This window comes from Lissotriton vulgaris, chromosome 6 (genome assembly GCF_964263255.1).
Source record: "Lissotriton vulgaris chromosome 6, aLisVul1.2, whole genome shotgun sequence".
NCBI lineage: Eukaryota > Metazoa > Chordata > Amphibia > Caudata > Salamandridae > Lissotriton > Lissotriton vulgaris.
In genome coordinates, this window is record NC_141694.1 from 1004419214 (window position 1) to 1004435933 (window position 16720).

General features: G+C 50.1%; 1 protein-coding gene across 18 annotated transcripts in view; it reads right to left on the reverse strand.

The window, feature by feature from the left end:
• AFDN (afadin, adherens junction formation factor) overlaps positions 1–16720 on the reverse strand; it is a 2152715-nt gene that overhangs the window by 1330392 nt on the left and 805603 nt on the right. The gene's annotated exons all lie outside the window — the stretch shown is intronic.

A 16720-nucleotide genomic window follows, 5' to 3' on the forward strand; every position in this document is an offset into this window, starting at 1 on the left:
TATCTGAAAAATTGTGTGTGTAAAGTATAAATTCCTTGATAAGCAATTTTATTATATTTCATTAAGTCTGACAGAAAGATAGCTAGTCAGTATTACCTAACTCACTAAATAAAAAATACCAAATAAAAAATGTGGTACATATATACATACACATATGGCTTTAGGATCAGCTCTCTTCATCCACTGGTTCGTTCAAAAGTCATTCACATTTTGCGTCTGCCCACAACTGCATACATCATGAGGGCAAGTGGTCTACCCACTTCAGCGAGTGGCACACTTGCACACAGTGACTACATCCATGTGATCAGATGGGCACAATCCTCTACAAGAAATGCACTTTACGTGCTATTGGTGGTGGGCCATTTTTTTTTACTTTCAATTCTTAATCCTTTATTTGTTTTCAGTCACCTTTTGTATCCATACTATTTCCTCAGGTTACATTAATTCAAGATCAACATTTTTTATGCTATTAAGAATCATATTTTCCAGCAATGTGCATTCAGACTAAAGATGGGTTTCTATTCCAGTCAAAGTACATCTGTCTGCTAGGAAGCAACTGTACTGTTCTAATAAAGCCTTAGATTGTAAGATTTGCTCTCCCCAACATGCGTGTCTCTTGGAGGAGCATTAGGTACAGCATTTGAGTTTCCAGTATTTGAGAGACAACTCAATTTTAGTCCTCAAATTCATTTACTTCTCAGATAAGGACCCTCCCAGTGAGATCTCCCCACCTCACTGTCCTATAAAGAATTATCTTGGTACTCTCCATTCCAGCCGCCCAGTGCAATCCGCCCCCCCCCCCTCAAATGAAGTACACCCACCTCCAGCAGCCCCATTCTCTCTGCACTACCTGTAGCCGCCAAAAATTAGCAAAGAAGGCACAGTAAATTAGCCATTGAAAAACAGTTACTCAATGATCCCTGTCCCCCAAGTCTCGCCCAACCATAAACTACCACATGAAAAACCTCCAATTGCCTATGGTCCTAAAGCGTGAAGCATCTATTGTTTCCCACCTCAAAAAAATAACTGTCCTGTTCAATCTACAATGAAAATCCTATATGGTATCCCTTCAAGGCAGGTTCTTTAAATAAAAATCTTCAGGACCAAGTACTCATTGCCCCTGCAGCTGGTGCCCAAATGATCAACCATGTTCGTATAGAATAGGAGTGGGGTGTCAGGTCCTTTTCTCGCCACATCCTGCGGGGCAGGTGGTTTAGCATGATGCACCATGTCAGGCTCCTTGGTCCTGGTGTCCTATACTTCGACCATACGAATTTAAAGCATTGTCAGTTGTCTGCATTTCTTGACCAGAACAGCCTCTGGCTACCTTCCAGCAATCAGGCTCTCTTCAAAGACCATTCAAGTCCTAGCCCTGGTCGTTCCCTCCCTCTCTCTAGTTGAGCCTCTTCTTTTTTATGGCTCCCTTGCTTTCCGGGGCAGATTTTCTTACATGTGACTGCTGGGATATCCCAATGAGGGCTCTGTGTTCTGCTGTCTAGTAGCACAGAACTTGGTGTTCAAAAGACATTTTTTTAGTTAAGAAATCACTTTCAATTTGGCTACACTGCCCTCATCCTCTTCATCTCAGCAAATGAACTCTGCAGCTTCTGCACTAGCTTGGCATAGTCTCTTTCTCCGACATGAAAGAGGTTGTCAAGTAAATAGGTGGCACTAGAGGGAGTACATGCAATAAACGAAACAGAGAGAAATGTATTCTGCAGGGGTCAGTGTATACAGCCATCATTGCAGAAACCTTTTTTTATGGGAGCCCTATGCCCCCCATCAGGTATTCCCAAGATGTGGAGATTGTTTCTCTGGGAGTACCGTTCTGTTGTCCTGAAGTCTTACAGATCCTCAAGTGCGCTCATCATCTGGCTACTCTCTCTGACCAACATTTTCAACAATTCTTGGTGATCGCTTTAACAGGTCTATAACAACTATCTAATTCTGTGCTCATTGTCGAAGCTATAGGATAACTTTAGAATCTAAAAACTGTTTTTGTAAATATTCAAATTAAGGATATCTTGTACATTGTGGGAAGACGAAGTCTAGTGAATGGCCCAAACTCTATAACTGATATGCTTTGATGATTAATACAGCGACTTACCAATTCACTTCCTACCTCGTTCTTTATAGTTTGGCCAAGACTTTGGCCGTCAGATCTGTTACTATACACAAGTGCACTCTGATTTCTATTTACAGCTCACACTATAGATTTTTGCACCGAGGATCTGGCTCAGCACCTAAGCCGATTTGTTTTTCTCATAAAAGCCGCTGCAAATCTACTAATTGTCAAGAAAAAGAACAACAAAGACCCTTGCATTTCCATCACTTTTGAGTCTCTTTTTCAGAATGTTTTGAGATAGAGTCCAGCATCTGAGGTTAAAAATATAAGTATACTGTATTTGATTCATGTCAACAGAAGCTTAAATTTTGAATGATAAAAGATTTGTGGTACAGTAGTTCTTCATAAAATGAAGTGCAAAAAGCCATATTTCTGCAGAACGTCTTTGTTTTTCATTCTTTAATTATCAACATCTTCATGAAAGCTTAAGATAAATCAAAACTGTAATAGTCAGACTACAGTCAGGACCCAATTCTAGCTGAATTATTGCTGGGGGCTCATCAAACATCCATGAGCCTAACTATCGCTCATTATTTAATTAGCAGTCTATCTGTGAAAGCTAATTCAAACGTGAGCATTCTAATTGCAAGCAGTCATATTGTGTGCTAAACGTTGCAGGAGTAGCTACAAAGGTCTGAGAATAAGCACTGCATGATTTTTTTTTCATTTTCAAAAAACTTTATTAAAGGCAATCAAGCAATGAACACAGCGTGATGCCTACAACCCTGGTTGGGCGGCAGCGAATAGACTGACAGAGTCATCAGAGTAATCAGCAAAGGAATACACAGCAAGTCGCCTACAACCACTTCGGGTCGGCAGTGTAAAGCCAAATATTGCACGCAGGCTAAACAAGCTGCAGAAGGGCCTTCTAGCTGAGCAAGGCATGTGATTATGTAGTATAGTCCGGGGCATGTAATTTCGGTGTTCAGGGGCCCCAGGATGGTGCAACCAAGATGAGGAGTCGAGAAGCGTGGTCGCACCCCAACAGGTATATCTGCCCCCAGGCATCCCTTGATGGGTTTGTTAATCCACTGTGTCAGATGTACTATGCGTTCGAATGATTGAGTGCTCCTTTGGCCAGGGTGGCATTTAAGGAAAAAGAGAAAAACAAGTAACAACAATTAAACAGAAGCGGTACAAGCTGCTGCGCGGTATGTGGCATGGGACGTCTAGTGTATTCCATGCACTAACAAGTGAGGGGGGATTGGGGGGTGAGCAGTGTCCAGTGCATCCGTAACCATTCGCAGAAGCGGAGTGAAAGTACCATTCAAGCGTTGGGAAAGAGTTGAATGGGGGCTTAAGCAAGTGAACTCAATGAGCAATAAGTAAGATCAGTGACTGCCAGATGCATTGAAATTTCTTTTCGGTATATGTTATATTATATTATGCGAGAGTCTCTCCATTTCCAATATGTTCCACACTGACAAACCATTGTGCCACTGAGGTGGGCGAGGTTGGTTTCCATGTACACGCTATAAGCTGGCGCACTGCTAGGAGTAAGTGGCTTATGAGGGCCCAGTCCGACCCGGTCATTGCCGCCAGTGTGGAGGGACGTATACCTAGTATTATCATGTGTTGCAAATGTGGGATCCGGTACCCCACTACGCCCTTAATGTGTCCAAGGGCCTCCTTCCAAAAGGGGTTATCACCTGGCAAGACCACCATATGTGATATAGAGTGCCTTCCTCCTACCCACAATGCCAACAGAGGTTGAGGACTGTGTGGTAAATAGTAGCAAGACGAGAAGTCGTGTATTACCATTGGCGCATTAGCTTATATGCGGTTTCACAAGAGGCAAGGCTACGATACGTTTTGAGGATGTCCTTCCATAGCTTATCCCACTGTTTGGGAGAGAGTCCTCCCGGGGTGGCATCTTGACAGACAGTCTGATATTTATGAGCACGCATCAGGGTAGAGTGCTGCAGCACCTGATAGGTTTTAGAGATTAGTCCACGGGTGCCCGCAAAGGCCCACACCAGTTTCTTGAATAGGGTGAAGGGGCGCATCGCCGCTGCACGGATCTCGGGACAGAGAGCCAGTGCCTTAGTTGCATGTACTGATGTTGCGCAATGCAGGGCAGCGCATATTCGGATTGGTATGCATCAAGTGTTTTAATGTTATCCCCTGCAAATAAGTCGCAAATCGTCTGACATTCCCCAGCGTTCCATCTAATGAATGCCTGTGTTGGGAGGCCTGGGCAGAATTCCTGATTAAGTGTGATGGGGGTGTCTGAGACGGAAAAGAAGTTAGCCCCTTTTTAACCTCAATTTTATCCCAGATCTTAAGGACTGCTTTGGCGGGTGCCGCGACACACGCACTTCCAGGTCGGGCGTATTTAGGGAGCCAAGCAAGGACACACAATGGCCGGCACGCCACCGCATGGTCTATGTGGAACCAATGCTTCTCACTCTCCCGCACGACCCACTCGGAGATGTATCTCAAGTGGGCTGCCCAATAGTATTCCTGTAGGTTTTGGCATGCCAGGCCTCCTCTATCACGCGGACGCATCAATAGTGAGCGTGCTACGCTCTGCCATTTCCCATTCCACATGAAAGACCGCGGATCACCCTGGAGCCGCTGGATGTCAACCTGTGGGATCAGGGTGGCAGTGCTTGAAATAGGTATAGAACCCGCGGTAAGATGTTCATTTTAATAATGTTGATGCGTACCAACCTGGAGGGGTTTCCACACATCGCCTTCAGCCACTCCACCGGACTTCACTGGACCGACCACAGCTGCGTCCACTTCAGCTTCAGAAAAACCACCATCCACCACCACCCGCAACAGATCCCTCACAGAAGCTGGAGCAAGATCACCGCCGACCAGCTCACCACCTCCCTCAGCCAAAACCCACCGGCTAGCACACCGGACTCCAACGAAGCAGCCCGCAACTTCACGCAGTGGCTGACCGCCTGCGCCGACGACCTCGCACCACTGAAGAACCCTCCCAGCAAACCCAGAAGCAAGAAGGCCCCCTGGTTCACCGACGAACTCAAGGACTCCAAGAAGACCTGCCGCACCCTCGAGAAAGCCTGGCTCCACGACCGGACCACTGACAACATGACCGCCCTCAAACACGCGACCCGCAAGCACCACCAGCTCATCCGCACCACCAAGAAGAAATCACTAAAGGATCGACTGGACAACAACGCCCACGACAGCAAGGAACTCTTCAGCATTGTCAAGGAGTTCTCCAACCCCAGCAGCGGCAACATCAACATCACCCCTTCACAAGATCTCTGCAACTCCCTCGCCTCATTCTTCCACCGCAAGATTGCCGACATCCACAACAGCTTTGGCGTACCATCCGCGCACCCAACCGTCGAACCAACGCACCCCACCGCCACCCTCCGCACCTGGACCACGGTGACCACCGAAGACACAGCCCGTGCGATGAACACCATCCACTCCGGATCACCGACTGCCCCCTGCCCCCACCACATCTTCAACAAGGCCGACTCCACCATCGCACCCCAACTCCGAGACATCATCAACACCTCCTTCGACACCGCCACATTCCCGGAGAGCTGGAAGCACGCCGAGCTCAGCGCCCTACTGAAGAAACCAACAGCGGACCCCACCGACCTCAAAAACTTCCGCCCCATCTCGCTCCTCCCTTTTCCTGCCAAAGTCATAGAGAAGATCGCCAACAGACAGCTTGCCGCCTTCCTCGAGACGAATGGATCTCTCGACCCCTAGCAGTCCGGTTTCAGAGCCAACCACAGCACCGAGACCGCCCTCATCGCAGCCACCGACGACATCCGAGCCCTGCTCGACAACGGGGAAACAGGGGCACTCATCCTCCTGGACCTCTCCGCAGCGTTCGACACTGCCTGCCACCGCACCCTAGTCCAACGCTTCAGCAACACCGGCATCCAAGAGAAGGCACTGAAGTGGATCACCTCATTCCTCGCCGGAAGAACACAGAGAGTCCGCCTCCCCCCGTTTCGATCCGAGGCCACTGAAGTCATCTGCGGCGTCCCGCAAGGATCATCACTCAGCCCCACCCTCTTTAACGTCTACATGAGACCGCTCGCCACCATCGCACGCCAACACAACCTCAATATCATCTCATACGCCGACGACACCCAGCTGATCCTCTCCCTCACCAGAGACCCCGACACCGCCAGAACCAGCCTCCACGAAGGGATGAAAGAGGTCGCCGAGTGGATGAAGAACAGCCGCCTGAAACTGAACTCAGACAAGACGGAAGTCCTCATCCTGGGACCATCACCCTCCGCCTGGGACGACTCCAGGTGGCCCCATGCCCTGGGCACCGCCCCCAAGCCCACAGACCACGCACGCAACCTGGGATTCATCCTGGACTCCTCCCTCTCGATGACCAGACAAGTCAACGCCGTCTCCTCTTCATGCTTTCACACCCTCCGCATGCTCCGCAAGATCTTCCGATGGATCCCGACCGAAACCAGAAAAGAGGGTCACCCAGGCCCTCGTCACCAGCCGACTGGACTACGGAAACACCCTCTACGCCGGAACCACAGCCAAGCTACAGAAAAGACTCCAACGCATCCAGAACGCCTCCGCCCGACTCATCCTGGAAATCCCCCGACGCAACCACATCTCCGGCCACCTAAGGGAGCTGCACTGGCTCCCCGTCAACAAGAGGATCACGTTCAGGCTCCTCACCCACGCACACAAGTCTCTCCACGACCTGGGCCCCAAGTACTTCAACGACCGCCTGACCTTCCACACGCCCACCCGCCAGCTACGGTCTGCTAGCCTCGCCCTCGCCACCGTACCACGCATCCGAAGAGCCACCGCCGGAGGCAGATCTTTCTCCTACCTGGCGGCTAAGACATGGAACACCCTCCCCATCCACCTCCGGCTGACCCAGGACCACCTCTCCTTCAGGAAGCAACTGAAGACCTGGCTGTTCGAGCAGTAGCGAACCCCTACCCCAAGCGCCTTGAGACCCTCCCGGGTGAGTAGCGCGCTATACAAGTGTCATGATTGATTGATTGATTGATTGATTGATTGATTGATTGAAGGTCGGCTAGTACTGAGCGAGGGAGGATCGCCCAGTTTGTGCAGGACCAGGAGGCGAGCGTGAGAGTGATCTGAAGCCCTAAGTACCTGATGGAGTCTGCCGTCCACTGAAAGGGGGGTCAGGCCCTGCAGCACTCTCGCCTCGGGAGCCGGAATATTGACATTTAGCACAAATGATTTAGAGAGATTGATTTTGAAGCCGGAAACCGATTCAAAGGCCTGCAGTCTTTCAACCACACATGGGAGCGAAAGTTCAGGTTGAATTGGCGTAAGCAGGAGGTCATCAGCGAACACGTTAATCTTGTGGACTTGGCCCCTAAGAATTAAGCCCTAATCTCCTCTAGCTCTCTCACAGAGGTTCCACTGCTAGCGCAAAAAGCAGGGGTGAGAGTGGGCACCCCTGCCTCGTTTCCCGGTACAGTGATATCGGTCCTGTAGCCCACCCATTTACCCGAATGCAAGCTGTTGGGGCCACATACGATGCCATGATCTTCGAGAAGTCCTGCCAAAGGCCGATCTTAGTCAGCACGGCGCAGAGATAGGACCAGTCTACCCTGTCAAATGCCTACTCTGCATCAAGCGAAAGAAGGCACATGGGGATATTCAGGCGTGACAAGGTGAGCTATGCGGCGGAAGTTGTCCGCTCCCTGCCAGTGGCAGATAAACCCCACCTGGTCAGGATTGATGAGGCCAGGAAAGTAGGGGTCGAGGAGCGCTGCTAATATTTTTGTAAAAAGCTTGCCATCCGTATTGAGCAGGGCTATTGGGAAGTAGGAGGAGTCCTGCATCGGGTCCTTGCCTGCCTTAGGGATAAGGGAGATTTCGGCCATTGCTATGGTGGGGGTGAGGCCTGTGTCATCCGTGAAGGAATTATATAGACGCAGGAGGTGTTCCTGCATCTGTGGGAGAAAGGAGCGGTAAAAAAGCACAGGTAGCCCATTCGGTCCTGAGGCTTTGACCAGGGTTAGACCCTTAACGGCAGTACATCGTTCTTCTGCTGTGATGGGGCTGTCAAGGGGAGACGCATGGTGTGCGGCCAAGGATTCCCACTCACAGTCAGCGAGGTAGGAGTGGAGTCTCACGGGAGAGGGGTATTCCCGAGAGTAGAGTCACTGATAGTAGTCTCAAAACGCCTTGGATTGGTCCTTTTCTGCTGTCGCCCAAGAAGTGGCACCCGTTTGGATTTTGGTGATTTGCGTTTTCGCCTGGCGCTGCTGCAGATTACGAGCCAGTAGCCTGCCTTCTTTATCCCCCCCTTCATAGTATTTCTGCTGCAGAGTCAGCAGAGCGCGCTCCGCCTTACCCATGCAGTGGGCGCGTAGATGGCTGTGCAATATGGCTAGCTGCCTTTTAATACGTCTGGTAGGGGCCTCTTTGTCCGAACGCTCTAGAAGCTTGATCTCTGCAGTGAGTTTAGATTCTACTGATTTCGCTTCCCTCCGTCCAGCAATAGCAATAGATGTTATTGTGCCAAGAATCATCACTTTGAACCCATCCCATACTGTGTGTGGAGATACCTCGGGGAGGTGTTGAGCTGGAAGTATTCTGTGATACTCTTTTGTATCTCTTCCACATCTACCGTATCCCGCAGCAGAAGCAAGGTCATGTGCCATCTGGGCGGGTAGGCCGGTCGAGAGGACCAATCTTCCCATGTGAGTTTGGGATGAGCGTGGTCGGAGATGGAGAAATCCGAGAGTTCTGCTGAGTGCAGGCCTGTAAGTAGGGATGGTGTGACAAAGGCATAGTCAATGCGCGAATCGGAAATGTGCACATGCGAGTAGTAGGTGTAGTCCCGTGCGTCTGGGTGGTTGTATCTCCAGGCGTCCACCAGGCCCCATTCTTCAATGTCCCTCTTGAGGTGCATCGACATTGCCCCAGTGTTGTGAAAAGTCGTGTTACTCCTGTCAAGAGTGGGGTCCCAGACTAAATTGAAGTTCCTGCATAACACTATGTCCCGCCCTTTGAGCTGTAAAGCTAGCACGCGCCTAATGTGCACGTCCTGAGCAGTGTTTCGGGCATAAACATTAAGTAACGTCAGCTGTCAATTCCCCCGCTGTAGCTGCAGTTTTAGATATCGGCCCTCCCCATCCCGATCACACGAGTTAAGAAGGTGTATTAGTTGGCCTTGCACAGCACCCTCACTCCCAGGGTCTTAGAGGGGGCATATGCCCAGTATCGGTGGGGATACTTCAGATGCGCCATGCGGTGTAGGTCTGCCTTCATCAGGTGGGTCTCCTGCAGCATGGGTCATGGTTTAAAATGTAGCGCAATATTTGTTTGGAGAGTTTAGACCCCGAACATTTAAGGAGAATAGTTTAGTGTTCCCCATGGGAGGTGAATGATTAGGTGGCCATTTACAAGTTATGTGTTATGTCCCCTTTTGATAGGCCAATATATATTGTGTTATAGGTCGCAGCTACTATCCCCGTATCCTGTGTGTGCCTCTCCGCCGGTTTCCGGACAACCGAGCCTCCAGCCCCCATCTGTGTAAAAATGTCAGCGCACCAGCCTGCCCATAACTCCTCTCCCCCACCCACAAACACAATTACTTAATTTTCATTGCTACAGGTGCCGCAATGTGCATTTGATGAAAACAACATAAAAACCAACAGCAGGCAAACTGGGCCCAGCAAGACCTTCTGAGACCGCTGAGACCGGCACCAAGGTGCTCAGATGCCGCTGGAGGAGTCGCCCTCTTCAGGGGAGGGGTCACTCTCTTCAGGAGAAGGTTCTGGGAGGTGGGTCATTAGGGGTGTAGTTGGAGTGTCAAAGTACATTGCAGGCAGGCCCTGTATGTCCCCGGGGCCCGCCAGTTACCTCTATAGTTCCTGAGCGAAGATCTTGTTGCTGTCTTCAATGCTGAATTAGCATCGCTGCTCAGTAAGAACCAGGTCTAAGCGTACCGGATATGGCATAGATCGGGTTGGGTCGTCCTCAGGGAGATTCAGCAGTGGAGTGGGCAGGAGTGGGCCCCTGCTAAGCGCGCGAAGGTGATCGATTACATCTTTTTTGCCGCCTGAAAGGATAGTTCTGCTTGCTGTTTATTGGTGTGACGTTGGGGTATTGTTGTCCATCTGGGTTCGAGATCACGGTTGGAGGCGCCCATGAAGGTAGAGCTTTCTTATGCAAGAGGGTCATCCGCTATGCCCAGCAGCATCTTGGCCTCTGCCAGCGAGTTAAGGGAGCGGCATCTGCACGCTCATTGAAACAGGAGTGCGAAGGGATGACCCCACTGGTATCGGATACCCTGTGCCCGCAGCTTGTACCAAGTGCCCCAGGAACTTGATCGCTATCTTTTTGCAGGCCACCTGCATAATCTTTTCCTTCTCAGTGATGAAGTGCACCCTGGTCAGGATGTCCGGCTTGCTGCCTTTTCATGCCATTCGCATGAAGACTCTGTGGGCTCAATCAAGAGTGGGTGGGGATGCATCATCTTCTCCACGGACCCCTTATGTAAAAAGGTGGACACCTGACTATGGTTACCCCAGATTTTTTGCCTTGTGTTTAGCTGGTTTTCGACTTAGTTGGCCTGGTTCCCTGCTAATCAGGGCCCCAGGCTCTTTGCTCACTCCTTAAAATGGACTCCATGCACCCTAGGTGCATAACCTGATTGGTACTGGACACCTTGTCAGCCCCTATATAGTGCACTATAGGTGCCAAGGGCATGGGTGCATCCAAGGCCTACCAGGGGCTGCAGCATAACTTTTGCCACCCCTGGCTGGTTCTTGAATTGACACAACTGGCTGATCACTCAGCTGGGGCAAGTTGGTGTAATCACCTCTTGCTTAGATATAGTATACCTATATCTAAACCTATATCTGGACACATATAAACCTATGAGTCACTCCTATGGCAGGCCTTAACAATCCTGGAGGCAGAGTGCGTGGTTTAACGTGAGATGGTGCTCTAGCATGAGCTGAGCCTGTCTGCAGCTGTCGGGAACAACTCCCTAAGCTGTTCCGGGATAATGCCATACCATATACTATTAAGTGCATTATAATCCATCGCGGTTATATGTTAACTTTGGTTTGGCTTTATCAAAACATGTGTAAGGTGTCATACGATTTGGAATACTATCCCCTCGACAGTCCTGTCGACGGGTATAGCATTCCACCCCTCTAGAGGGAGAAGACATGTTACTTTACTGAAACGCTGTTGATTTTAAAAGAGCCTCAGCATCACAAAATGGACGCTTCTGCCACAGACACGAGTCTGACCTCCTGCTGCTGACCGAAACTCAGCCGAGGAGGCCTGGACAAAGTTTTTCCTGTCGCTGGGATGTGTCACACCACCCCAGACAGGAGATAGTGGATTGTAGCAGGGAGGTTTGAAAGAAACCAGACAGTGCCTGGGGCGCACAAGGTTCCCCTTGCATAATCCGGTCAAACCAGTTCTGGGGCACACCAGCCCCAGTCCCAGCGCAACCCTGGAAAAAGGGAAAGGGGTGTAACCACCCACTTCCTAGGTCCCACCCATAGGAGGGACCTAGCAGGTAATCCAGCCCCCTAGATTGGTATAAGAATGGGAGCAGTGCCAAAGCACTCAGATTATCCTGACTGAAACTTATGAAACGAAACTCTGGACCCTTCGACATCCTACTCGATGTAGAAGACTGATGAATCTCCCTTGTGGTCAAGGAGTGACCACCCTGTGCAAACAGGCACCATCCAGCACCTCGACGTTTGCTTTGTTGCAGTTCCCGCCAGAACTCTAGCGACAGAGTTCGACAAGACCAAGCGTGCCTGCCTTCTAACAGCCCGATCCACAGTCCCTGCAGAGCGGAGACCCGTGGAGGCGACCTGAAGCGTGGGGCCCGCCATCTTGGAAAGCCCACAAGACGCTGACCGTGCAGCCCACGAGTGACCCTCGAAGCTGTGCATTGGGGTTTGAGAAGCCCCAGCCCTGAGCCTCTCTTGCACCGAAGCTCACCCCTCCACACTCACTAAGTGCTGCGTGGGGCCCTTCTGCATCTTTTGGCTCAACACGTTGGCCCGGTCACTTGCCCGTTGGCTTGTGGCCCCTGTGCTGATGAACCTTGAAAACTAACTTGTGATTCTGGTTGCTCCAGACTTGCCCTCACTTCCCTGAAAAGGAGCACCCGCTCTGACCCTCCTGGTCCGAGTGCAACGCCATCTTCGAATCCTGCGTGGGTTGCCCTTGCCAAGGGTTGTTTGCTCCAATCCGGAAGCCGACACCGCCGACAGCGAGAGCCTGTGTGGGATAGCTCGTGATCCACTCCTGGTCATCCTTGCTGCCCCAGAGTCCATGTGGCAGCGGAGAGAAGCGACACGTCAGCGGCCTGAAAGCGCCCGACATTGCCTGGTTCCATCCTGGTTCCACCCTGGTCACTGCTGAGTGACCCAGACTCTGTCCCCTCTGCTTTCAGATCATCTTTAACTTCGATCCACCCTTGGATCACACCGGACACTTCTCGTCTCGACACCTGCAGCATCTTCAGCTCCAAGCACCAGCAACCTGCGTGACAAAACCCGACACTACTTCGCACCTGTGCACCCGCTTCCTGTGGGTGAGGTAACTCAGCAAAGCCGGTGTTCCCACACTGGTACACACCTCTAGTGGATGTGTCTTAAGTTTCGTCCTTCTAGGTTGAGCGGAAGTATCTCTAAACTATAACTTTATAACTTTTACGCACCATTGACTTTGCTTTAAGCGCTGCACCCGAATCCCGCGGGCTTTTCCCGACTTTAGCATTGCTAGTCCCGACTGCTCCCAGCGATTCCCTAGGCCCTAGGCCTAACCACTGTTCAATTGGTATCTCTTATACCACTTTCTTAATATATGGTTTGAGTGGCCACCCGCCCTCATCCATAATTGTGCAACTTTCATATGTTTAACTGTGCTTTTGTTTAAACGCTTGTGCCTCTGCACTCAAAGAGTACAGAGGATTATTCTAGTAATAAATACATATATTTTTATAATATATACTTGTGTGGTGTCCTTTCATTTGATATTACAGGATCGTGATTGGTAAAACAGCTCGCTTAACACGACCTCTTAAGTTAAGCCTTTAAGGCTGCTTAGTCCATGCTACCATTAGGATAGCTTGTCTATAAGGTTGACTTACAACCAGACACCATAAGGGTTGTTTGGACTGATACAAGGTGCCCCCAGAATTGGAGACATCATATATCAGGCCAACTTCTCACACCTTGCAAAAGCTCTGCCGTGAAGGCCACAATGTCCATGCCTTCCGCACCAGCCAGGATCCCTGGATGTGAATATTGTTGTGGCAACTCCTATTATCTAGGTCTTCCTGCTTAGTCAGGAGCACGATGTTTTGGTCTTCAAGTGAATTGATGCGCTTCAGCAGCATTTTGTGATCTTATCTCTTGTCGACCGTTCGCTCCAGGTCGTCCACCCGGTCTCCAATCTCAGTCACCTCTCTACGGATGTCACGGAGTCCTGACAAACTCTTCTTTGAAGGAGGAGATGTCCGTCCGTACCTCCTGTAGAAAGCGGTCCATATATCCCTGCGTGTTGGGCGCTGAGGGTTGCCCCCTGCTGGTGTCGAGGCAGAGGTCTGCATTGTGTCCCCTGGCCGCAGGGCCTTGTTCTACAGGGATGTTACAGGATTGCCCTTGAGTGTCTTAAAGCGTGTCATTGCAAGTGAATCGCAGTCCCAGGGAAGAGGGCTACACGTGTAGGATCGCTAAATCACTATTGTTGCTGCCCGAAAGCTAGGGTGGTTGCATTGTGAGCAGATGAAGGAGCTCCTTGTCCTCAAAGACGCTCTGGGGTGTTCCAACCGGTCTAGTTAAAGTCTCATAGCCCTCTTCTGGGCCGTAACTGCCCGGTACTGTGCTTCAGGGTAGGGGTTTCGTGCTCTGCAGCTCCACCGGGGTGGTCATCGATAAGGCAGCTCCCCCCTAGCCGCCGCAGGCACACCAGGAGTCACCCAGCTTCTGCTCACCAGCGGCAGGTAAACCCGTTTCTGTTCAGCCTGCAGCCTCCCAGAAGGCCCGCCACCTGGCCGCTTCACGTGGGACCGCGGGAAGGGCGCCCCGTCAAGTCCAGGCGGTCCAAGCAGCAGCATGGGCCAGGCGGTGATGACGTTCCCTCGGGGCTCTGGGTGTCGTGCGGCAGCCAGCAAGGGTGTGTAGCCCCACACAGGGCACAGCCACAGGGTAGCTGCTCTGTTTAGGCCCCTGCCAGATTTGCAGTGCCACAAGACTCCACCCACCGCTTCTCCAACCGCCAAGGGGCCCCCTGGGTGATCAGGCCAAAGTCCACTTCTGGTATCCTGGCCAAACTAGGCCCGGTGCAACTATGCGGGGTGGGGGGACAGATCTACCGCAGACACCCAAACTTCGGCAGGTATCAGTGGCCCAGGAGTGCCAAGCGTTGCCCACCAGCCCAAACACTGCAGGTTCAGGTGCAGGCGATGATCTGCCTCAGGGGAGGGGCGGCGAAGATGACTAGTTTAATATAGCTTGTCACCACCCCCCCCCCCCCCACCCCCGACCCCCCTCCCCCGGCAGGTCGCGTTGGCCCAGGGGTGCTGGACACGCTCCAACAAGGCAGCCCAACCCCAGACACTCAACATGCAAGTGCAGCAGGCCCGCAGGGCAGCCGCCAATCTCTGGGGTCCGCCGGGTAAGGTGCAAAATGGCGGCCACCGACAGTCAATAACCCCCAGATTCAGGGCACCAAAGGAGCACAAAGATGGCGGCGACCGACCTCAGCTTGCCGCTATGGACCCAGACAGCCCAAGGATCCAGCCATCCGGTTCGCAAGCAACAGTCAGGTGCGTCCCCGCATGCTCCGGGAGCTGTCACAAGTGCCCCTGACCGCCAAAACGCCGCTGGTGCTCTGTGCTGCGATATAGTGGGCCCCAGGGAAACTGAGCTCACCAGAGACACGTCTCACTCCATTGCTTCCGTGGCCACACCCCCCGTGATGTTTAATTAACAGCCTACTTACGAAAAGATGAAGATTGTAACTGCAATCAGGGCACATAATTTGCTTGGACTTGCTGACATTTACATTATCAGTCACTGATTTCTAAAGCCAGAATGTATTTAGTAGCTAAGCAAAGCCTGTTTTATCTAAAATCTTTTAACAACATATATTATTTTAGCCACAGACAATCCCACATTACAGTCCACTATTTCATTTTCTTTTTTCAATATAAATTTCCATACTTAAAAAAAACATTGTTTTCACATTGACTGTACCAAAACTAACATGTCACACAGATTATTTTCTTTATTTATTAATCATGTGGATGCAGCGTTGAGATTGATACCTGCGGACGCCCCAATGGTCGAGGGAAGTCCTATACCCATCTTATTATATGCAGACGATGCTGTATTATGTTATGTTATGGGTGGTTTTATAGTGCACTCAATTACTCAAGAGTATCCTGGCGCAATGGGGGAGTTGTGGAGAGGCAACACTACAGAAGAGGAAAGAGAATTACAACACCATTTTGAAAAGATGGGTCTTAAGTGCTTTGTTAAAGAGGTTAAAGTTCTGAGTATTAATGTCACGTACACCTATTGGATTGCAACGTCTGATTGATGAGTTTGTTTTATTTATTGAAAATAGGAAACTTTTAATTAATAAGACAAAGACATTTGTTATGGCTTGTGGCATGAAGCCTAAAGCAAATAGCTCCTTTCATATAAAAAACTCAAACATTCAAGTGGTAAAGTCTTTTTGTTACTTAGGCATTACTTTCGCAGGCAAGGGGAGATGGGTGTGTGAACAGGGTAATATACGCTCTAAGATGACTAGGAACACCAACGCGATTTTTAGGTTTGCTACAAAATTGGGTAACTGCTGCATCGCGGACATGGTAACCATCTATAAAGCAAGATGTGTTGCCGCTGCCCTTTACGGTGCAGGGGTATGGGGCCACAGCCAATTTGATCTAGTACAGCAGGATGAAAATACTTTTCTTAAATGTCTCTTATGTGTTCCACAATCAGCTTCAACGGAACTCATACACCGTGAAGTGGGTATTAACTACATTACAGATCTCGCTGCCCTTCGACCGCTTCCCCTAAGGAGATCTATCTGGGCTAAGAACGAGACCGCTTTTACCCAATCAATAATGAATGACAGCATGAGATCAGAAAACTGCCTTAAAATCCCTTGGCTAAAATACATCCACCATTGGTATGGCCTCCTTTTGAATTATGATGCCCAGACTGAACTAGATTATGCACCTTTAATTGCCAAATCAGAGATAAAAACCTCTTTTCTTAACTATAAAATAAAGACCCGTCTTAGAGCAATTCGTGACCAGCCAACTTTTATGTTCTATCAGCAATTGGGTCTTATTGATGGTTGCCAGGACTACTTAACTTTTGTTTCTAAACCATCTCATCGCTTTGTTTTGACCCACCTTCGGCTGGGTATTGTCCATCATCTTGTGGCATTCCCAGTCATGAAAAAGCGTTCTTCTGCCGACTGCCCTTGTGACAATATATCACGACAAAGTTGCTGCCACTTTTTACTATTTTGGAAATTTTATCTTTTTATAAGGAAATTTTTCTTCTTAAAGTATAATGTAAGATCGACAACTGCAATGAATTTGTTGATCTCTTTGGACAGCCCAGGATT